The 25139-nt window shown below is 42.5% G+C and overlaps 1 pseudogene; it reads left to right on the top strand.

Moving 5' to 3' along the window:
• Positions 1–8048: 8048 nt before the first annotated feature.
• LOC149523503 (uncharacterized) lies at positions 8049–23485 on the top strand (annotated as a pseudogene).
• The last annotated feature ends 1654 nt before the right edge of the window (positions 23486–25139 follow it).

The raw sequence follows: 25139 nt of genomic DNA, 5'->3' as shown, positions 1-25139 counted from the left end.
AAATGAAAGTTACGGTGAAGGCATTATCACTCATGAAAGCCTTCACTTCTGATGAGTTATGACCCCAATCTTGATCATGAAACCTGAAGATCAATACTTCACTACATCATCGTTTACATATGAAGATACAAATTGAAAATTAGTCCCTGAACTTGGAATATTTCCATAAGGAAAACTCAGCTGCCACTTCAGATTTTAAAAACTAATTACAAAGATGTTTGACCTGAACTCTGAATTATGATGATGAATAGTGACAATGCAAAGAGATATATATTTAGGAACAGAAGATCTTGGAAACTCAGCCATATCCATGTCACTGGCTTCTGCGTCCCATCTTCCTCAGCACTAGTTGTACAGCCTGTTTTCAAATTAATCATATGTACTGAGCTTCTGTAATGGGTTCTCTTTAAAAAGTGTAATTGTAACTTGATTGCAGGTATCTTAACATTTTTCATTGAAGATGCTCTGCATTTAAATGACTCTGCATTTGCATATTTTATTGAGACAGCTAGGGATCAAATGCTGATATTGCAATTGAAATACCGTGTTTTTCTAGGAATGCCTGTTTTGACATTCTATGTCATTGGAAAGAAATGTACTATAGAAAGGCAAAACCTTGGGCCAGATCCTGACTCCAAGGGGACATCTGTTGCAAGCTCTTGGACATTCACAACTTCTGTTGAAGTCCTTAGCACTTGACAGTCCTAGGCACGTTGGAGGCGGTACACAGCAATTTGTAGGATTTGTCCCCACATCGTATTGGTTTCACACTATTGACTGACCTATGGGTGCTTGCTTTGTCTAAAGTCTTCTATCAAGCAGTTGGACTGGGTTAGCTGGGTTGCGTGCTGAGAGTAAGAGGCTCAGAAGGATTCTCTCTCACAGAAGAGAGAATTCTGTGGTTCCTAACACTGTAGTCAACTCCAGCCACTGACCTGTCTGTCACTCACTTCCTTTATCCCACTACATATTGGGCCTGTACAGATTTCATGCCCATGCCATTCTGTACCCTCAGTATGGACACCCACACTGAGCTCCTCCATTGCTGCACAGTAGAAATACATCTGCAAAGATAGGAATGGCATCTGGAATTAAGATTTGGAGCAAAAAGTACCTAAAGGACCCTAAATCCCAGTTTTAGAAATGACATGGGGCCGATTCAGAGTTACTGAGTTGTGTAAAGGTGCCAAAGACACTAATAGGATTTTCTATAGATCCTTGGCACCTAATTCCTATTCATTATCAATTAGACAAAAACTTACAACCCAGATCCCTCAAAGATATTCCTGCTCCTAATTCCAAATATCAGTGGGAATTAGGCCCCCAAATGCCTCCAAAGATCTGAAACTAAGTGCTCAAATAATTTTTGAGAATGGGATTTAGTTTCTTGGGTGACATTTTGAAAAACACCTTTTATGCTTTAGGATCTCATCCTGTAATCCTTGTTTAGGCCAAACTGAAATTCAAAATGGGGATGAAATAGGAGTTAAGAACTAAAGGATCAGCCCCTTGCTTGCTATTTCTCCTCTCCTGAAATGATTTAGGCCATTTTCAGAGATTCAGGAATGCTAGGCACTAACTTCCCACTCAAATTCTCTTAGGTCTGTTTAAAATGTTCACCCTCTAATACTATACATTAGATAGTGGTCTTTTAAAATACAGTCAAAATGCAGTTACTTAAAATATTGTCATTATGAACAAAAATTAAGGAAATTAAACACTATAGACAGATTTGAATCAATAAAGAAATTATTGCCATGAAAAGAATATAAGGGAAAACAAGTTCTCCACCAAAATATTTGTCTGCAGAATTTTGTATGTTTAATTTATTTCAAGGAAAAAGGGGAACAACATATTTCTTAGCAGAATCAAGGTTTAAGGGACCAGTATGAGAAAGTTTGTGGGGATAAATTATACTTCTGAAGCACACACTGAATTTTAAGAATACAAGTTCTCCATCTTGTCTGCTAATATTTCATAGACTACTCCAGTATTCCAGATTATTTGCTTTCTTATATCAGGTTTATCTCCAGTAACAAAAACATTTTAAAAATTTCACCGTTATCCGAGAGAGGAAATATTAACAGAAACTGGATTAAGATAAATGTTTCAGTGGAGTCCATTCTCAGTTGCTTCTATTTACTGAATATCCAGCCTAAGTATTATTTGAGTGTTAGCTTTTTAATAAATAGCAACTTTTCTGGAATTATCCAGAAAACAGGGAGTAGCAAGTAGTATATCCTCCCTCAAATTTGAATAAGACAAAAGGTCTTTTGAGTTCACACTTTCAAGGAGGCTGCCTCCTTTTTGTGGATGTGATGAGCAGCAATTAAATGCGCACCTGCGACTACATTTCAAGCACAACTCTGAATACTCACACCTCTAATTACCCGATTTTAGGCACAATCTACGTGATTAAAGATGCTTCTACTGAGGTTTGCACCTGACTTCCTTGTGCTGGTTGCAAAAATTCCAGCACTGATATTTCAGGTGCAAACTGCATGGGTAAAAAATAGAAGTTGGCCTTCATCCTTTTCGAAAATGTGAAATAGTATCTTCCTTCATATATAAAGGGCCATTCATATAAGACCTATGGGGTGGCTGCTGGTACTGAGGAGGTGGTAAAAGTGGAGAGCACACATAATGCGTCACCAGTGGCCCTCGTGTGGGGTGAAGGGATGTTTGTCACTAGACTTAAATAGTCCAGCTTGATGGTGTTGAAAAGCCAGAGGAGGAACTACTACTTATTAAGAGCTAGGCTTCTGAACCATCTTTAAATCATTCCTGGGAAAATGGCCAAGGAAAGGATATAAGGCAGCCATGCAACCTCCCCATTGTTTGTGCAGGGAGGCAGATTCTGTCATCCATTACCTTCTACAAAACCCCAATTACCTAGTTTTCTTATGGAATGTAGGGGTGACATTCATCCTGAAGGCAGTTGGTTGATGTATGTTTACAGCACTGATGGATTTCAGAGGACCAGATTATTGCAGGAGTGCCAAGACAGTACAGCAGCCAGACTCAGTGTTTGCCATAAATGTTGGCAGGAGCATATATAGAGTACTGAACGTCACACTATGTAGATCTTTGCAAACAACACCATCAACATCAATGGCAAGGTATTTAAAATTGACTAGTTATTTGGGGTGAAAGGAGTCTCAAGTAGGACAGCCAATCACCGACAAACCCAAAATCATTAGTCACTTTTTAACATCTGGGACTATTGGATTATATGAAAATCGAGACCCCAAGATTTTGAATTTCTATTATTATTATTTTAAATCTACATTTTTGTTGTTTTTTCTTTGTGGTTCAATTAATATAACTAAACCTCAAATAGTACATTGGCCATTTATACCCCAATCCTGCTGGAAGTTATACACACTACTTTTAGAGTAAATGATGATTAAAATAATAGAATTGATTCCTGCATTCATTTATTTTTCTCATACTTTGATCCTTATTATAACTGACACTTCTGTTTATTATACCTACTGCTCTAAAGAGGACTAAAAGAATTACAGATTGAAATGATTCAGAAAATATGTGATGGATATTTGTACCAATATGCTGTTGGGAACCTCGGCTACTCTTCTGTTATCTTTTGACCTGCTCATGTGAAAGTTTTCTATATTATTTCCTCTCTATTCTCTTTAATATCAGAGAACCAATGTGTTTGCCCAATGAGTGTTCTGAAGGTTGAGTGAAATGAGAGTTCTCAAAATTAATGATTGTATAACCCTAATCCCGGTCTCAGAACATAATTTTCTGAGTATAATTTATCCTTTCTGTAGAAGAACGCTCGCTCACAATTAGGTTTCGCTCATAACCATAATATGCCATATGAATTCATTCACAAATTTTACTATGGAAAACAGCAGTTAATTTTTTCTTCTGACAGCAGGTGGCAGCATATCTCTGGAATACAGCAACAAGCAACTCCACTTTATATACTTCCAGAACCAAGGTTTCCAGCTCCCTTCACACAGAGCCTGGATTCTTGTTTCACTGCTGAAATCCACTTTAATTGGCAACACTACTTAACGGTTATTTCAAATCTTGAACAAACCCGGCCGCCAACTCCATCTTTAGACACAGCGCCAACGGGGTTACCTGGCATGTCGTGCGTCCCCTTTTCCATAGCAGACCTAGTCTTTCTAAAATGCAAAAGCCCGGCAGTTCAGCCCGGATACAAACGCACAGAGCTGAAACCTGCTATTCAGGGTTAAACTGGCGACGACTAACCGCTCTTTTACACTGATCTGCAACAGGAAGGATCAATAGATCACTCCATGGAGTTGAGGACCCAGTCCTTTCACATCACAAAACCGGCTCTGGGTCTGCAGAAAGCGTTTCGCTGCAGAGTTGCAACCAACAAAAATTACTTCTCTGGGTGTAGCTGGGAGCGAGGGATTGGGGCCAGAGCGACTATAGTTTCCCCTATTTAAGACGCCACCCGCCGCGGATCCCCTTCCCTAGGAAAGAAGAAGTAGCTTACATGGAGCATTAGAGGCCGGGGTCCCTTGCCCTCTAGACGTGGGAAGTCCCAGGTTGAACGGCAGGGAGCCGCATGGCGGTCAGTCCCGTGGGCGACGCGCTGTCTATGGTGCTGAAGAGGGGAGCGCTGGTTAGTGGCAGGAGCGGCTGTGCCGGACGCCGGCAGGCTCCGCGGCGCTGGCCCTGGTGCTGAAATAGTCAGCGGCGCTTCCGAGAGCGCGCACCATCCCTTTGGCTGGGCAGTGGGAAATTTCCCAGGGCTGCATGTAGCTGGGGGCGGGGGGGAAATCTTAGGCGACACCGGCCTCTGCTTGCTTCTGCCTGCAGCTCCGGCAGCTAGGTCGCAGATCCCGTCTCCCTCCTTCCCCCCGCACCCCGCTGCTGTACAGTGCTCAGTGGGAAGGGAGCCCTCCAGTTCAGTTCAACTCGGCGCGATCCCACGGGGACTGGCTCTGGGTGCCAGAGATACTTGGCGGGAGCCCACCTCAGCGCAGCGGGCAAGCCCCAGCCAGCTCCCCTCCCCGCGCCTGGAGCCCGTGAAAGCCCGATGGGCTAACTGAGGTTGGAGCCAGGCTTTGTGAATCTCCTGAGCCTCCCGACGCAACCCGACTGTCGCCCAAAGCTCCCTCCCCGACTTGGTCCTACAAGGGAAGTCTCTGCGGCAACTTCAGGCTCGCCTCGTGATTGGAACGATCCGGATCAAGCTCGCCGAAAGTGAATCGGGACTGCCCGCTCCGCTTCCAGGGTCCCAGCTCCCGTCCCTTTCCTGCCGGCCACAAAGGAAGCCTTCCCAGTCCGCGATCTGTCTCGCTCCTCTGCTCTGTCCCGTGTGAACGCTCTGGAAGCCGGCTTCTGGGTCTCTAGAAAACGGAGCTAGTCAAGAAGAACCGACATCCTTTGACAAGTGTTTCTTTGCGTTCACAATCTCGGGATTAAGGGCTTCGTTGAGATGACTTGCAGAAGGCAACCGTGGCTCTATCGCACTGAACTGGTTAGAGCATGCAGCAGTGCTAGTCTGCAAGAAATAATATCAGGCTCTCTTTCAAGCACACAGTGCCCTACGAGGATAATGTGGCATTAAATTGCTTCTTTTCAAGAGCCATCAGATTGTCTTGTCCCACCCATAACCCTCCCCACCCCCATGTTGGAAAAGAGATAATTGGATAACAAGAGATTTCCCCAACTTTCTCCTGGAATCCATCTAGTTAGACGTGGGAGTAGACTTGCTAACAAAGCACATGGCAGAAGTCCAGTCAGTCCTGTTTCCAGAGATCAGTGTAAATGCAGGGAGGTTAATGTGCTGAGTGGTGCTGGGATTCTTACTGGTCTACAGGGACTGGTGTCCTAGGAAGAATGAATCTGCCAGATATTTATGGCTAGTGGGTCATGTTCCCATTCCATTGCCTGCCAGGCAGCATATGCAGCCTGGCATCTTTGCCAGTCTTTCCCCCGGCTTTATCCTTAGCAAGGCGTGTGAAATGGGGATTGGGGGAATCCAACACCTGTAAAAGAATATATAACCTTTGAGGGAGATACACTGTGCACACTGTGGGTGGACTGGTCTATAGCTTCCTGAAGGACTAGTTTGACTCACCAGGCTCATTAGTTGGACATGATGGCACTGAATTGAAACCCTACTGCTGCCTGATCTTCCCTTTTCCAAGTTCGAAATGCTCTTGCCAGGCATGCCTTGACACGGAGCATGGGAAGAGCTGAGTATTGCTGAGCACACAACATTGCATAAAAAAATCCCCTGCATGTCACCTTACAAGGGCATTGACTCTATGATTATTTTAAACTTAGACCCAATATTGCATAGGAACTATTTGGCCAGGCATGTACTTTCCTTCTACACTAAGACAGTTCAGAAAAGTGTTGCGTGTTTGAGAAACTGTAGTGTGGTTGGCAACTGCCTCTCACAAGTGCCCCCCTCTGGTTGGGTGTGTCTCCAGTCTTTAGTTCTGGTGACCCCTTTTGGTGCTTCTCAGGCAGTAACAGGATCTAATTAGTTCACCACAACTGCTAGTAACACAGTGCTCCTGTTGAGTCACAATCTGTAGTTAATCAAAATAGACCCATTCTGGGATATACAATCCACTCTGTACACTCTGGTGGTGTCTCTCTCTAGCCCTTCCTGCGCTTTACTCTAAGTAGCCTAGTATGGGGCTGTATCCTGAGGGCGTTCTTACTGGAGACACTATCTTCCTGCAGCCCTCTCCATGCTCAGCCCCTACTCAGTCCTATCAGCCAGAAGCATCTCACTTCACTGGTTTCTGACTATACTGAGCTGTCCATGGTCCTGTTGCACTTCCAGGAAGCCAGGCCTGCAGTCCTTTCTTCTCCAGCAGCAACCAGCTACTAACTACTGTGCTGGTCTGCAGCTCCTTTTATATGGCCTGCCTGAACCCTGATTGGCTACTTCCCCTGCAGCCACTCTAGTTTGTGTGGAGGACCTTGCCACTACTCCTTTCTAGGGATGGATGTGGCAGAGTATGAAGTCTCCCATAAGAGGTTTTTGGACCTGATCCACCCCATCACAAAGACAAAATGCAATCATTTACTTTATACCCACATTTTCTACTGGGAAAAAGATGATCTCCAGAGACTTATGACCTCTGGTTTTTCCCCAAAACGATTATGTTATTTTATGCCATCCAGCAGTTGTCTTTCACCTTTACAAATCAACAGATGGAACAATGCGTATATAAAATCTTCACAGATGAAGAACAGCCTGCATGAAAAGCTAAACCATGACAATTACCAAATCACCAGTTACAAATACACTTCAAGGCAATTATTCAAAACTTTTCAAATTTGCTGATTTGAAAATTAACTTCAAGTCCAAAGGCAGCCATTTTATTTCCTTACCAGTAGTCAGTGTTACCAGATCTTCAGAAAAATACTCCTCCAAGAATGAACAAGTGGTATCATAATTTATGGCCATTTTCTCCTAATTTATTGCATGAAAAATGAGGATGTGATTACAATGCATTGAATATATACTACAGGAATTATGTTCACACTCTTGAGCCTTCCCAGTTATAACGTAAAAGGAAAGTTCTCTGTCAATGTGTATTTTATACTCCTTTTTATCTAGCTAAAATATTCAAGCTCAAATGGCATCTAGCTTTCAGAGAGAATATGTAGACTAAAATATTCAGAAATTAAAAAAAAACAGGTTATGCCTCTCCATAAAATGTAGTTTTCATCTGAAGCCAATAAAATATTTACAATGATTTTCAAATGAACTTAATTATTCTCAAGCATGGCATCTGCCAGAAATTTTGGAATTCATATTGATCAGTATTTTGTTATTGTAATAATTACATTGATATGAGAATTGAGGCAATTGTTTTGGAATATTATGAAATACTCTATTCTCCTCCAGCCTTATTGATTTCAGAGTTAAATGAAGACTTGTCACATTCATATTTCATATGATCTGAATTTGATATCCCGGCGCACGTATCTTTCGTTGCCTCCATCTACAGGAATACTTCCAAGTCATCAATGAACATCAAGCTGACCAATACCAAAAGAAAAAAAATTCTATGTGGACTCCACCTGACAGTCATAGTTACAGTCTGGATTTCTATATTCAATGCTTCTGCAACCATGAACAGACTGACATTATGTACAAACAACAAGTGACATATAATCTCAGCAGCGCTGAACGCTATGCTATCCAGAGTCTCAAAAACAACTCTGACATTTTAATTAAGATGGCTGACAAAGGGGGTTCTGTGGTCATTATGAATAAGTCAGACTATGAACAGGAGACAGCTGGACAACTCTCCAACACCACATTTTACAGACCTCTCTCCTCTGACCCCACTTCAGAATACCAAAAGATACTACACCATCTTCTTAAGGAACTCCCTGCCTCTACTTGGGACCAAATTCACAGACATACTTTCTGAACCCCAACCAGGATTATTCTATTTGCTTCCCAAAATCCATAAACTTGGAAACCCCAGATGTCCCATCATTTCAGGTATTGGCACACTCCCTACTGGATTATCCAGCTATATAGACTGCCTCCTCAAACCCTATGAGTGTGTCTAGACTACAGGGTTTTTTTCAAAAAAAGTGGCCTTTTTTCAAAAAAACTTCCCCTGCATCTAGACTTTCGCTGCATTCTTTTGAAATTAAATCAAAAGAATATGGTGGGTTTTTTTATCGTGGTAAACCTCATTTAAAAGGAAGAATGCATTTTTTTGAAAGTGCTCTTTCAAAAAAAGGCATTCTTGAATGCAAACAGGGCTTTTTTGAAAGAAAGCAACCAGACTGCCTGGGTACTCTGTCAAAAGAGCAGCTTGCTTTTTCAAAAGAAGTGGTTGCAGTCTAGACGCTCTCTTTCGAAAGAAGCTTTTTTGATTCTTTCGAAAAAGCCTCTTTCGAAACAGGCTTGTAGTCTAGACGTACCCTACGTTACCAAGACTCCTAGCTTTCTCTGAGATACGACTGACTTCCTGAGAAAATTACAAAACATCGATAACCTTCCTGATAACACCACCCTTGCCACCGTGGATGTAGAAACTCTGTACACCAATACCCCACATGAAGATGGACTACAAGTGATTAGAAATACTATCCCAGAGGTTACCATGGCAAATCTGGTAGCAGATCTATGTAACTTTGTTCTTACTCACAATTATTTCCAATTTGGGGACAACTTATACCTCCAGATCAACAGCACAGCCATGGGTACCCGCATGGCCCCACAGTACGCTAATGTCTTTATGGCTGACTTAGAACAATGTTTCCTCAACTCCCATACCCTATTATCCCTCCTTTACTTACGCTACATCGATGACATCTTTATAATTTGGACCTATGGTCAAGAAACACTGGACGAATTCCACAGAAATTTTAACAACCTACCCACCGTCAATCTCAGTCTAGACCATTCGACACAAGAGATCCATTTCCTGGACACCACAGTACAAATCATTGATGGCAAAATCAATACCATTCTCTACAGGAAGCCCACTGACTGCTACTCTTACTTACATGCGTCCAGCTTCCATCCAGGACACACCATACAATCCATCGTCTATAGTCAAGCCCTTAGATACAACCGCATCTGCTCCAATCTCACTGACAGAGACCAAAACCTTCAAGATCTCTATCAAGCATTTATAAAACTCAATTACCCACCAGGGGAAGTAAACAGACTGATTGAAAGGGACAGACGAATACCCAGAAACCAGCTACTGCTAGATAGGCCCAAGAAAATCAACAATAGGACACCATTTGTCATCACCTATAGCCCCCAACTCAAATCCATCCAAAGTATTAGCTGTAACCTACAACCTATACTTGAACAGGATGCTACACTCCGAGAGACTCTGGGTGACAAACCTATACTCGCCTACAGACAACCACCTAACCTCTGGAAGATTCTTACCAACAACCACAGGGCATACCACATTAAAACTAACCCTGGAACTTTCCCTTGCAACAAACATCATTGACAGCTTTGTCCACATATTTACTCTGAAGACATCATCACTGGACCTAACCATGTCAGTTATATGATCAAGGGCTCAATTCCTGTATGTTCAGTAATGTGATATATGCCATTATGTGCCAGCAATGTACCTCAGTGATGTATATTGGATAAACTGGTCAGTCACTTCACCAGAGAATCAATGCTCACAGATCAGACATCAGACATCTCCACACACAGAAACCTGTCAGTCAGCATTTTAATCAAACTGGCCATTTCCTTAAAGACCTGACAACATGTGTCTTACTACAAAGAGACTTTAGCACCAAATTACAGAGGGAGACTTCAGAACTTTTATTTATGCTAAAATTCAACACGTTGTGAATGAGCCTTAATATAGATGATAATTACCTTACACATTACAAAGACAACCTCCCCACGTTTTGATATTCATAGTAACTCCAGATTAGCCATTTCATTGACTCTTACAAAAAGCAATTTCCTCCTTCCTTGTCTTTTCCTTGTCCCCTCGCCCCCACCTTCTGTTCTATGTAGCTGATTCGTTAGTTTGTAATTTGTTTACTTTTTTCATTGTATCCCTCTGTTATATAATGGTCATGCCAATTCACTTTGGGTATGTCTACACTGCCACCCTAGTTCAAACTAGGGTGGCTAATGTAGTCATTCGAACTTGCAAATGAAGCCCGGGATTAAAATATCCCGGGCTATATTTACATGTTCCCAGGTGCCGCCATTTTTAAATGCCCGGTAGTTCGGACTCCCTGCCCGCGGCTACCTAGCCTGTGCCACGTGTACTTCGAATTAAAGCTCCTAATTCAAACTACCATTACTCTTCATTGCAGGTATGTGAAAGGTCACAGAGTCAAAAATCTTCCTATTGGTGCTATTACAACTGGTGTATTATTTATGTTGTATATTGTTTGAATGCTGAAAGTATGCTCAGCACTGCATACAACATAGACTACCTCACACCTACCACACACAAAAACTTATACTCATCGATCACTATTGACTGGTTGATCCTGGAGAATCTCCCCGTTGATTGTGATTGGCACTCAGACAGCTCTCTGCCTCTCAAAGCTCCACAGTGCCAGCCCATTCCCTGTGCGTCATCTTGGCCCTGTGTGTGTGGCAGAGTGTTGGGAGCAAGAGTCTCGGCACACTGCTCCTACCTGCAAGAACTGCCCCCCACAGATCAGAGAACTGTGGCCAAAGGGAGCTGACAAGGGTGATGCTGGCACAGAGGGGCAGTGCATAGAGCCACTGTCCCCCACCCGGGGGTCTATAGAAGCTTGTTGGCCTCTTCCAGGACTGGCATGCAGAGCCGTGTGCAGAGGCAATCATCTAGCCACAGATAGACATTGACATCTGTTGCTCTGCAGGCTCTGCTCTCAGGAGGTCCTGCAGCCAAAGGAAAGGAGCGTGGTGCTGCCAATCCCAGGAGTCAGTGCCACAAGCTGGCAGCTCTTCCCAGCCATGGGGCTGTACTGTTCCCAGTCCTGCTGCCACTCGCTGGGTGGCAGCAGGTGGCTGGCTCGAGCCATGCCAGGTACAGGGTCTGCTGGCTGGGTGCTGGCAGGCTTACACCTGGCATGGGCACTGTAGCCAGCCCGTGCCCCTTTAAGGGCTCCGGGGCCGGGAGGGGGGCAGAAGAGTTTCCCTGGTGGTGCCCAGAGTGGCCACCAGGAAAAGCTGGGGAGGGCTACCCTCCCACTAGTTCGAATTAAGTGGCTACACAGCCCTTAATTTGAACTACTTAATTCTAACTAGGTGTTAGTCCTCGTGAAATGAGGTTTACCTAGTTCGAATTAAGTGTAGTGCCTATCAAAGTTAATTCAAAGTTAATTCAAACTAACGTCTGTTAGTTCAAATTAACTTTGTAGTGTAGACATACCCAGAGGAAGCAGGGACAAGTGCCTGGCATGGATTTAGAGGTCTATGTTTGAAAACTGATGCCTGAAAATTTGGTCCACTAATGTTAAAGAGAACCATCCACATATACTCAGGGATGCCCCCAAGAAAGAGAAAAGTAGAAATACAACTTAGCAACAGGACACTGAAAGATTAAGAGTAAACTTTTGCTTCCTTTTTGCAGCTGAGTTTTCTTCTTAGCAATTCTGGAGAGCACTTACGACTTGACAATGGGCAACATTCAAATCAAACTGTTCAGCTCTTCTACTTCCGTCATAAACAATACTGGCCAGAACTCAAAGGCAAGTTCAGCAGAGATGCCCAAGGGTATCCATCGACATGAGCAAAAAGTCTAGCAAAATCTTCATTGCCACCAACCCTTACGCAGAAGTTATTCTTTTATTTAAAGTTACCTTGATTCAACCCTTACTTCAAATACACATAACATTAAACAGCAACATTTCAAATAATTGAAACATCAAATGTAGCTGAAATGGATTCAATCCAATAAATGTAACGCATCACACAATTAATGGTTCTGATCATACTATTATAGATGACCAAAGCATAAACATGTAGGGCTCCTATAGAGCTTCATACATTCTTTAAAATGTTCAAACACATTAACTGGTAAGGAGGGAAATACTTTTAATTATTACTGGTATGGGCCTATTTTCAACCAGTATTTGCACTACAATACCTTGCCAGTTCTAAGAAATAACCATTCTCCAGAACAGTCTGAAAGGGGTAGCCATGTTAGTCTGTAACTTTAAAAAACAACAAATAGTCCTAGAGAACCTTAGAGAGTAACAAATATATAGATATAGATTATCATGCGCTTTCGTGGGCAAAACTCACTTCTTCACATGACAGGAGAAAAAAGGGAGACTTCCCAATTTTACTTACACACACACACACACACACACACACACACACACACACACACACACACACACACAGAGAGAGAGAGAGAGAGACACACACACACACACACACACACACACACACACACACACACAGAGAGAGAGAGAGAGAGAGAGAGAGAGAGAGAGAGAGAGAGAGAGAGAGGACTACTCACTGTTTTATTCTCCAGAAAAATTAAATTTTAGGACTGACAGTATATGCACCTATTCATGAATAGTAATTGTCTGTATAATCTGACCTAATATTCTTCCATCTGAAAAAGACAAATACTGAAGTGTGCTCTCATTTGGCATATCAAATTCATGTTCATTATGTTATGTATGCCCAGACCTGCAACCACTGTATTCAAGAGCAGTCTCATTCACTTTAATGGTCTTACTAGTTGTTTACACCACTTATGTTTCACTTTAATGTGGTTCCCTCAACTAATCCCATGGATAAGCAAAATTGTGACAACTTCAACAAGGCTAGCACAGTTCTCTTATTCACCAGCATGAACTTGGTTCAGAAGCAAGGGGTCGTTTTAAATTAGAATAACAGGATAGAAGAGTCAGAGTGATGGATTCATTTCACAAGACATAAACAACAAAAGGGCCAGTCAAAAGCAGCTATTTCTTTTTAACTCATTTTATTTTGAAAGCAATTTATATGATAATCAGATTTTGCACAAATTCCTCCTGTAAAAAATAAAAAAAAGGAAAAGCTATACTTTTGAAAGATATACTTTTGTGTCCACAAAGAGGATTTGTTTGTGTTCCATGGAAAAGGGGGATGTAGCATTTGACCAAAATGCATTCTGGTATACAAATACATGATGCTGACTTCTTAAAAAAAGAAGAAATCGAATACAAGCTATATATTTAGGTTAAGATAAAGAACAAGGAAACATTTATTCACGTTACTTACAAGTTCATGAAAAAGCCATTCATGACACAGTCTAGGGGATTTTAAAATGGAAAGAGGCAAATCTTTAGAGTCGTACATGGAGACAAAATTTGTATCCTCATCTGTATCCACAAATCGATCCACGAATATCCACATTGACATGTACAGATGTGGATACCCATGGATATAAAGCGGATATCCACAAATTTGCAGTGTTCAGGATACAAAATGTGTATTTCTCATCTGCATCCATAGCCTCAAAAATGAGCTGCAGCTCTCCGCATCTACATTCAGAGATGCAGATACCTGAGGATTTGTATGGCTCTACAGATCCTGTCCTTTCCTTAGGCCAGGTCTATACTAGGCTCAGAAGGTTGGCATAAAGCATGCAACTTTATCTATGTAAATAACATAGCAGAGTCAACATTCATTAAGCTGAGCTTGGTGCTGTCTTCACAGTGGGGGGACGATTGGAGCAAATGCTCCTGTTGGCTCCTCTTACTCCTTGCGACTGCGAGGGATACCGGCTCTCACTGGAGCCTCTCTCAGCGTTTGATTTAGTGGGTCTTTATTAGACCCACTAAATTGAATGCCAGAAGATCAGTCTCTGGCATGATAAGTATAGGCATGGCCTTCGACTTAACTTATTTATTTTATAACACCTCTTCCTCAAATTATGTACCCAACTCCTTTTTAAAATTACTTCTCATAGTTGTCTCTTGGCAGTATTGGTAATGATATTTCTAAACATCTCTTAGGCTATGTCTACACTGCTTCGTAGCTCAAAATAAGATACACATTTTGAGCTATGCAAATTGCGTATTTTATTTCAAAATAGCTTATTTCATACCTTGGTGCCGTCTACACAGTGCCAAATTTTGAAATAACCCACTATTCCAAAAAGTCCCTTACTCCTTGTGGTATGAGATTTACAGGAACGTTGGAATAGCGAGCCTGTTGTATTTCGAAATAACGGACTTGCTGTTAAGATGCAGTGTACATGTAGCCCTAGTGATTATGACTATGTATCTAGACTTGCCCACATGCTCAGGGTTTAGCTGATCGCCATATTTGGGGTCAGGAAGGAATTTTCCTCCAGGGTAGATTGGCAGAGGTCCTGGAGGTTTTTCGCCTTCCTCTGTAGCATGGGGTACAGATCACAGCTAGAGGATTCTCTGCATCTTGGGGTCTTCAAAGTATTTGAAGGCTTCAATATCTGAGATATAGGTGAGAGGATTATTCTGGGAGGGGTGGGTGAGATTCTGTGGCCTGCACTGTGCAGGGGGTCAGACTAGATGATCATAATGGTCCCTTCTGACCTTAAATCTATGAGTCTATGAGACTCCTTGGAATTTCTTTTTAATGTCAGTTTACTGTGGTGACCACTGTGTATCCCTTTTGTTCTGTGAGACATTTAAAACAGTGGCATAGCTACAGAGATGCAGCTTCAGTATAGATACTCGCAACAAAGACAGGAGGGGTTCTTCCATTGCTGTAGTTAATCCACCTCCCCAAGGGGTGGGCACGAGGTCTTCAGAAGAATTCTTCCATTGACTTAGCCCTGTTTATGCTGGGGATTAGGTCTATGCTGGGAGAAAGCTGATAGAAGCTTCATGTGTAGACCAGCCTTGAGACGATATCCTCTCTACTGTTTTTAAAAAGGTACCCATATCTCTCAGTTATTTTATTAATGCCTCTTTTCCACTGTCATACTGCAGCCTTAAAAGCCTATATGGATAGATAAGCAATTCAAATCTGAATTTCACCATGTTGTCTTAGGCCCCAATTCAGCCAAGAAATTAATCAAACTTTACGTGAAGCATGTGGTTAAGTCCCACTTCTATTCAGCAAAGTGCTTATGCCTGTGCTTAAAATGAAGCCATGTACTTCAGTTCCATCAAATCAATCCTTTACAGTCTAAGCACCGGATTCTCAGGATAATGCAGACACTTTGTACTACTCTGCCACAGGTTTTGACAGTAAACTTTCCTATATAGCCTAGGTAGAATCACCATATAGCAAGCACTTCAACTAAGTGATTTGGCAACAAAATGGCAAATGAAATTAAATGTTGATAAACGTAAAGTAATGCACATTGGAAAAAATAATTCCAACTATATATACAATATGATGGGGACTAATTTGTCTACCACTATGCAAGTGAGAGATCTTGGACTCATTGTGGATAGTTCTCTGAAAACATCAAAGGCATTTGTCGACCGCCCCGGTAAACCTCATCCCACAAGGCATAACAGGGTGGTCGACAAATGCCTTTGATGTCAACCACAAAGCATCCAGACTAGCATGCTGAGCGGACAAACAGCTGATCGGCTCAGCGCGGCAGCCATTTTAATTTAAATGACGTGGCGATTATTTAAATCGCCGCTTCATTTTCATATGCCGGGTAGCCTAATCTACATGCCTCTGTCGCCAGAGGTATGTAGTCTAGACATACCCTAAGTGTGCAGTGGCAGTCAAAAAAGCAAATAGAATGTTAAGAATAATTGAAAAAGGGATAAAGAATAAGACAGAAAATATCTTATTGCCTCTATATAAAACCATGATATGTCCACATCTTGAATACTGTGTGCAGTACAGACGCCTCATCTCAAAAAATATATTGACATTGGAAAAGGTTCAGAGAAAGGCAACAAAAATGATCAGGGATTTGGAATGGGTCCTACATAAAGGAGAGATTAAAAAGACTGGAACATTTCATCTTAGAAAAGATATGATAGACGGCTATAAAATCATGACTGGTGTGGGAAAAGTGAATAAGGAAAAGTTATTTACTTATTCCCACAATATAAGAACTTGGGGTCACCAAATGAAATTCATCGGCAGCAGGGGGAAAAGGGAGTTTTTTCGAAAGAAGAGGAAAAAGGAAAAAAGCGCTCCGCTAGTTCGAATTAAGCGCTCCGCTAGTTCCATTTAAATTCGAACTAGCAGTTTGTATGTGTAGCCCTGTGGCGACTTCCTGCTCACCACCGCGCCACTTGCCGTCGAATTGGGGAATTACAACGGCTGGCAGGTGGCCGGATCCCTTTCAGGACACTGCCCTCCGGCAATATCCACAACAGTCAAAGACTTTCCCCCCTTCCGGGGGCCGGAGACAAGCCTCTTCCCCACCTTCCTTCAGGTCGGGATGAGAGGTAATCGTTTGCGTGCCCGGACTTGCACCAGGTCCGGGCCGCGGAGGGATAAGTTCGCCCCTCCCAGCAAGTCTATGATCGCGCCGTTCAGGGCAGGTTGCCCAGTTTAGTCCTGCCCCTTTAAGAGGTCCCACCCGACGCACGGTCGGTCCCAGATGCACTGTAGGTAAACCCGCGCCCTCGAGCAGGGCGGCCCAGCCAACCCAAATTCGTAGGAGCTCCTCATTCAGGAGTGGGCCCGGTAGGGTATCGGCAGCCGCGGTAAGGGGGGGGGGCAGGAGGTGCAGGCCCACCCGCCTCACTGCACCCCGGCCCAGGGGCCCTGAATGCAGCCGGGCAGCTGCGACTGGCTCAGCAGGGCTCCAGCCCGTAAGTTGCTGGCTGCGGGCGGCTCTCTGCCCAGCTACCCCCTGGGCCACTTCTCACCTCCCCCTTCCCCGGTACCTGTAGCTCCATCAGTTCCATCGGAAGAGTCGAGGCCGGTGTCGTCCCAGCAGGGTCCAGGCGGCCCAACCCAGGGGTCAAGAGGTCGGAGCTCTGTAGCGTCCCGCGGACTTGTCCGGCCCCGGCGTTCCCGTACCCATCGAGGTTCCAGCTGGTCCAGCGGGTCGGTCCCGTCCTCTGGGTCCGTGGGTGGTTCTGCTGGCGGGCCTGGCCAGGCCTCAGTAGCCCGGGCAGGGAAGCCTTGGCCGGCCTGCGGGAAGGTGGCTGCAGGCGGCCTAGCCTGGGTCTTAGCCTCCCCAGGCAGGAGCTCCAGACAGGCCTCCGGCTCCTTCGGAGGCTGGGCCCCTACTGAGCTCCGCGGCAGCCTTCTTATAGTCCTAGCCCCGCCCTTTGACTTCCGGTCAGGTGAGGGGGCGGGGCTAGGCTGGCCCCAAAATGGCTCCCAGAGGGGTTCCTCCGCCTCCGGCTCAGAGGGTGGCCATTCCACCCTCCTACAAGCCCCTATTAAAGTTAATTTGAACTAACGGCTGTTAGTTCAAATTAACTTTGTAGTGTAGACATACCCTCTCTCTCTCTGACTCTCTCTCTGTCATATTTCACAAAAAGAGATGGTGATTTGTCCCTGATACCTTGGCAATGTTTGATGTTTAAATGTTCCAGCAACAAATGATGTGTGCTAGTCTTTAGAGGCCATGCTTTCTCCCAGTGAGCTCTCACTCATGGAGATATAATGTCTTATTATCCTTGTCTTACTGAAAATCCTTCCTTTCTTCTCCTTCATACTTCATTCAGCTTTACTTTATTTCATTTTATTGTCACCTTCTGAGAGCCCCTCTGATTGTCCTTACTCTGCATATTTTTGATGTTTTTTACACTTTCTTTTTGCATCCAAACAGTTGTTCCCCTTCTCCCAGTGTACAGATTCAGTATGTATTGCCAGATGGCCACTATTACTCTTGGGCACAAATTAATTTTGCAGCTTTGAACACTTTCCATTTCTCTTCTGCATCCTTTCCCTCCATTGCTTTTTCTAATCTGATTTTATGGTACGCTTCCTAGATTCTTCCAAAATATGCTTTACTGAAAACTCTATAGCCATATATCCCCATAACGCCTCCTTTTGGACTTCACTTGAATTATATTTAAAAGCTGTGCCACATATTTCATTCTTGCCCCGATGTCCCATATCCATAGAGTCCAACCAGTTCTGGAGCAATAGCCACTGTAGTGGCTACTGCTATAGCAAACTAGCAACACTTAATCGGCCAAATAGCCACATGTGACTAGAAGCTATAGTGTTGGACACCACAGTCCCATATTAACACTTCCACTGAGGTCCTATGTATTATTTAAATCTCAGTTAAATATTACTCCTATTAGAATGATCTTTTTAGGATTTGGCCCATTACATAATACTCACATCTTTACTCTGGCAAAATGCTTTTTAAAGTCAATGGCCTGAATAAGGATGAGTAAAAATGGAGGAGCAATTACAAGATTTGAGACTTTGGCTTTTAGAACTGTTGCTTGGTCCAGCTTATTTGTTCAACTAGTTTGTTTCTCTCAGACTTTTTTTTTATTTTTCTGGATTTTTTATTTGTCATCTTGTTCTTTGTACAAATGCTCTCTTGCAAACAGCTGCAAATTGGTGGAGATATTACTTTATCCAAACTGTAGTACATCTAGTAAACAGTAGTAGTAAATAGTGACATCAATAATTACCGATGGGGAAAAGAACTTCATCAATTTCAAAACTACATATGACTGAATGACTACTACAAATAGTATTCACACACGTTCACTGGTTTTTTTTGGGTCTTCTTTCTAGAAATACTTTAATGAACAAGTTTTCTGGCAGCACCATTCCTAAAACTTTCAATGCTTCTTACGGAAAGGTAATTTTTCATTTCCCTTCAAAAGAATTCACACACACACAGAGCTCTAGTAGTTGCCATCTGAGAACAAAAATATATCATCTGACCTGTGGAATAAAATAGCAAATATTCAAAGCAAACAGCTAGGGAGCAATCCATAGGCAGAATCTTTATCCCATTTTGATCACATGCAATTTTGCAAGATGAACAAATTTGTGGAAGAGGGGATTTGTGCACACCTAACATAGGGCAGAAAGAGAATGGATAAATTCAATGAATAAATTAGTCACTGTGACTAGTTCTCCAAGCTCTTCAATAGATGATGGAATGACAGGACAATGAATGGAAGGTTTATTTTCATGTGGACTTACAAAGTCATTGTGTGATAATTTGAAGGAATGAGCAAGCACAGATGTGCACAGTGCTAGCTCAGTGAAATTCTTTAAGCCAACATGTTCTATAATAAAAAACAACAAGGAGTCCAGTGGCACCTTAAAGAGTAAGATTTTCTCTTCGTGCAGTTGACGAAGTGAGTTGCAAATCATGAAAGCTTATGACATAATAAAATTGTTAGTCTTTAAGGTGCCACTGGACTCCTTGTTTTTGTCAAAACAGACTCACATTGCTACCTCTGAAACCTATGATCTATAATGTTTGTCTTTAAACATATGACAAGAGCTCCAGGAAGAAAGAGTTTGGGTTGGAGTGGAAGTTGATTTTGTTGGAGCGGAGAAGCCACTAACCCTGTGGACCACATAATGGATGTAGACCTTCCTAACCCTGTGGACCACATAATGCATGTTAATTACTGTCCATGCTGTGGTGTACAGCCATGCTATCTCAGAAGAAGCACTAGAAAATACCATGCCTCAACAATGTACCTTTGTGAGTTCTCAGGAAGTACACCATTTGCTGAACTCTTTAGGAAGAATTAGTATTATCCCACACATATGATAGACAGTTTTGCTGGTCAGTGATAGCAGTTCTGGAGCAATGATTCTACCTCCTCCCCACCCCTTCCCATTAGGACATGGGCCATGGGCAAGGAGTGGTCCTAACGCGTGTAGATTGAGCTAAAGCTTTGGAAAAGTTGTACCTTGCAACTCCCCAGGTTCTGGGCCACTAGACAAGAGGAGACCTCTGATTCTAAAATCTTCCTGTACCATCAGACTACACTTAAGATATGGTCAAGACTCCACTATCTCTGTCTATTATGCTGTGTGTTGGAATGACTGTCTTGTTGGTTTTCTAATTTTATTTCTTTATGAAGATTGGTTTGGGGGTTGAGTGGTGGGCCAACAACCTAACAACGATGGGTCATTGGAACACACAAGGCTTCCCACCATGTCAAGGTATAGTTGCTAGGGAATGACCAAAGGATAAAAGCTGTGGACCATACTCGGTGAGGTGCGCATTGTAGTGGGCACCCTTTTGTGTGCCAAAAGAACATATAGTAGCATTGTAATGGTGTCCTGCCCAAAAGCCCTAGTGAATATGGGGAACCCAGCACCACTGCGGCTACCAGGCATTGACCTTTTATAGAAATCCCTGGTTAAACTACTACAGTATTAGTAAAATCTTACTAATTAATAGCATTTTGCACTTTTACCTTTCCATCTAAGGATCTCAGAACTCTTTGGAAACACTGGTTAAATCCCCTGTTACATGTTTGAGGGAGGCATGGGTTGGCATCCATAGACATCAGTTCATGTACTATGTACTACAGCTGTGTAACTAACAAAACAAGAATAATACTTAGTGACGCTATAGTAATGAAACACACAAAGCTTAGGACAAATTGTATTATGTGCAGCTGGATAAGGAAGAGAGAATTTTCAGGCAATTCATTATCTGAATTGGGATTTTGCCGGTACATGGCATTGACATCCTTATTTATTATGAAAAATTATATCCGATTTTTAATGGCCACCAGTGGCCAAGATCTTGGATTTATGTTTCATTCAAAAGCCAACACCTAGCATCTTGCTAGGTTATGGTGCCATAGTGACTCAGAAGATTTACTTAGTTAATTCTCCCACCAATTCAGCAGAATATTTAAATATGTGCTCACCTTTAAGCATGGGCTTGCATTTGCGCATGTGGTTAAGTGTTTGAATGAATTGGGCAAGAAGGCCCAAATCTGGAAGACACAGAGTGCTTCCAAGAAGAGCTTGTGGCAAGGTGGGGCATGAAGGCACCAAATGATGAACTCAGTTTGCATCGTGTGTGGGAACATTGGCGTTGAGTCTGCACAAATCTTGCAGAAGAGCCGTTTTTAAAAACCGTGTTCCACTATTTCTGGCATCAGTATTTCCAGTATTTCTTACATCACTGAAGGCTTCTTGTGAGCACCAGCTGGATGTGCTCTGGTCTACCCTCATGGGACAATGGTCTTTGTACACAGGGGAATGCAGGCGGGGGAGTTGGATTGGCAAGCATGTCTTGTAGATCCAGAATGTCTTTATTTGAGCATATGGCACAGAGAAAGAGGCCTATTCATCAGCAGTCTTCTGCTGTTTGTAGGGGGCTGAATATCACCCCATGTAAAAAGGATTTGCAGGAGAAAGAGGGTAGGAGGGACTCTACCCAGCCTGAACATCTGGTAAATCTTAGACTCTTAAGAGGAGCGAGTACAAACCTGGGACGGGGGAATATCTCAGGACTTTCGTTACTTTCAGAGGTTTGTAACTCAAGTGTTTTAAGAGTGAAGTCAATGTGGTTAAGACGTTCCTTTGCTAAGCTGCTGTTCCTTATTTCTGAGGGGATTAAAGGAGGAAGTCCAGAGTGCCCACAGCTCTGGAGGATCTCTGAGGAAGCACAAGAGCTTGGAAGTTCAGAGGCAGTGATTTCAGGGTCTACTAAGCCTGAACTCTGGTATTCTGCATCTCAAGAAAGGGCATCCGACAACATGTCTGAGCCTGAATGTGAGCATTAGAATCCCAGAGCTATCAACAGTGACTAGATTCTACCCAGACCCAATTGGCTTGGAAGCATGTGGGGTCAAGTGATTGGTTCCACTCTTGAAAGAATAGCAAGCATATTGCGGGCTACTGTAACAATGCTGCTCATCCTTAACTCATTTTAAAGTCAATGAGATTTACGGGTGTTCATCATCTTTACAGGATTGGGTTATTATTGAGTGAGAGTCCAGTATTGCCTTATCTCTGATGGACCTATTCCTATATAAATATAGGACACCAGCATCCTGGGATCTCAATCTGACACCTTTCTTAAGCAACACATTCAGAATTCAATTAAAAAATATTCTGCTAAATATACAATACCTGAATTACATCCTATGCCAAGAAACATAGACCTGGGTGCTTTTCAGCTCCACTATCAATTTTATTCATAAGCTATTCCATTGAAAAGTTGGCATATTAGCAAGAAGTTTCAGCAAGAGCAGCGTAAGCTTTGAAAATCAAAACCCTGCCCTAGAAAATTTACCTTTGCAATGTGTGAATATGTCAGCTGTAGGAATTCAGTGATAAATCTCTCAACAGGGCACACAAAAAAGCAAAGAAGCACTTTTGAGTATTGGACAAATTATTACAAAATGTTCTATGCTTAAACCTTTGTGGGAATATTGTATCTATAGGAAAATATTGTCCTATGACAGTTGAGCTTGCTGGATCAAGCTGAGACTTGGAGGGGTTTTTTTTCTCCCAATGAATATGAGCTTTCTTTGGAAGCTAAACCGTATGCAGGCATAGGAGACATGTCAAAAGGAAACAATAGAAAATGTCTCTGGTTTTCACACTTGATTATAGCAGGATCATAGACGAGATGGAATTCAGAGATTATAAGACCAGAAAGAACCATTATGATCATCTAGTTTGACTTCCCTCATAACACAGTCCACAGAATTACCCCAAAATAGGTCCTCTTTGAACTACAATATATAAACATTGAATCTTACTGTAAAAAGTACCAGAGATGGAGTATCCATCACAACCATTCCTGTTTCAAGAATTAATTATTCTCACTGTTATACACTGTTATTTCCAGTGCAAATTTGTCTAGGTCAATTTCCAAGATTGATGCCTGGGAGGCTGGAGGAAGAGTTTTCTTCTTCATTTTCAAATTGCTCAGTACTAAGGACATGCCACAACTGTAACTGTACATCCAAATACCCCAGACATGGTAGACATAGAGATCTGGGTCTCAACTGTTTAACTTGGGTCTATCTCATAACAATGTACCTGAACATCTGTGACATTCAGATTTGGATCCAAGTCTGCACATTTGAACTTCGTGACTTAAGCCCATTTCTGTTTGCTGCTGGTTCAGAAGAGAAGAAACACATTGAAGAGACTATGGTTTGAGTTTCAAAAGACCCAAAGGAATTAGGTACTCAGCTTCTATTGAGATGCAATCAGTTGTGGGTCCTAACTCTCTCAGGCACTTATGCAAATCCCTGCCTCTGCTATTTATTATGTCAATGGATAGGTCCCATCAAATTCTATGTGGGTATAACCAATAAGATGTGTAAACATTGAATACAATCCTATTGAAATGAGTATAAAAAATGACAGAATTTAATAGAGAATGAGATCCTCTGTGGTTTTATTTTAACTGTCCTATAGCATTCAATAGAGAGCTAAAATTCTCTAGAAAATTATTTAGACTGGATCAAGAAAAGGGGGGTTATAATTTCCTACTAATTTTATAGGACTTTTACATAGCGGTAAAAAATAAACATCCTGAAATCAATATATTTAAAGTAAAGCATTGGGATTGCTAAACTTCTGTATTTTTATTCTATTTTACCACTTTTCATAAAAATAGTGTAACCCTGGCTTCATTGACTCCAGTAAGGTCAGCATTTCACCCAGTCTCTGTAGTTCTAGTCACAGAGGGAAAGCTAAAGGCAGTGAGTAAAAGCTATCGCACAGAGACAAAATAGGTCTTATAGCAGACTTCTGGCAACGCAAGCATCATGCACCCTGGGTTTCAAACCAGGTCCTTCCAAAGGAGACACTTATCCTCTGTAGCAGGACACTTCCGGGTCAGCTATGAGAACTGTAGTTAATGCCCCACCACTATGGGCTACGATTGCCGATTCAGTAGGGTCAGATGACTAGCAGCACACCCCCTGATGGGACATCACGAGGTATAAAGCTTCCAGTTTCTGTCCCAAACTTTTTCTGAGCAACTAATTGCTATGTCTGCAAGTAGCCAGACTCCTCAGACCAAGTTCCTGCCTCCTTACTTAATTGCTGTTCCTTGTTCTTTGTTCCTTCCTGTTTTGCCTGGCACCTGTTCCTTGCTCATGTTATGACACCCTGTCCCTAGCGCCTGCTTTCTCACCCTACTCCAGTTACTGACTCCGGTTGGACCCTTGATGTGACTTCTACCTTCCAACTCTGACCTTGACTCTGACCCTCAGTGTGGCTCCCGAGTGTAATTCTTCAGAACATAAGAACAGCCATACTGGGTTAGACCATAGGTTCATGTATCCCAGCATCCTGTCTGCTGACAGTGGCCAATACCAGATGCCTCAGAGGGAGCGAACACAACAGGTAATCTTCACATAATCCTTCTCCTGTCATCCATTTCCAGACAAACAGAGGCTAGGGACACAATTCCTACCAAGCTGGCTAATAGCCATTGATGGACCTACCCTCCATGAACTTATTTAGCCCGTTAAAGTCCTGGTTTTCACCACATCCTCTGACAAGGAGTTCCACAGGTTGACTGTGCACTGCATGAAAAAAAACTTTATTTTGTTTGTTTTAAACCTTCTACCTATTAATTTCATTTGGTGTCCCCTAATTCTTATATTATGGGAACAAGTAAACAACTTTTCCTTATTCACTTTTTCTACACCAGTCATGATTTTATAGACCTTTATCATACATCCCATAGTCTCTTCTTTTCTAAGCTGAAAAGTCCCAGTCTTTTTAATCTCTCTTTATATAGGACCCGTTCCAAACCCCTAATCATTTTTGTTGCCCTTCTCTGAACCTTTTCCAATGC

Source organism: Pelodiscus sinensis, chromosome 16, assembly GCF_052426305.1.
Source record: "Pelodiscus sinensis isolate ZL-2025 chromosome 16, ASM5242630v1, whole genome shotgun sequence".
Classification (NCBI taxonomy): Eukaryota; Metazoa; Chordata; order Testudines; family Trionychidae; genus Pelodiscus; species Pelodiscus sinensis.
This window is presented reverse-complemented; position numbering and strand designations above follow the sequence as displayed.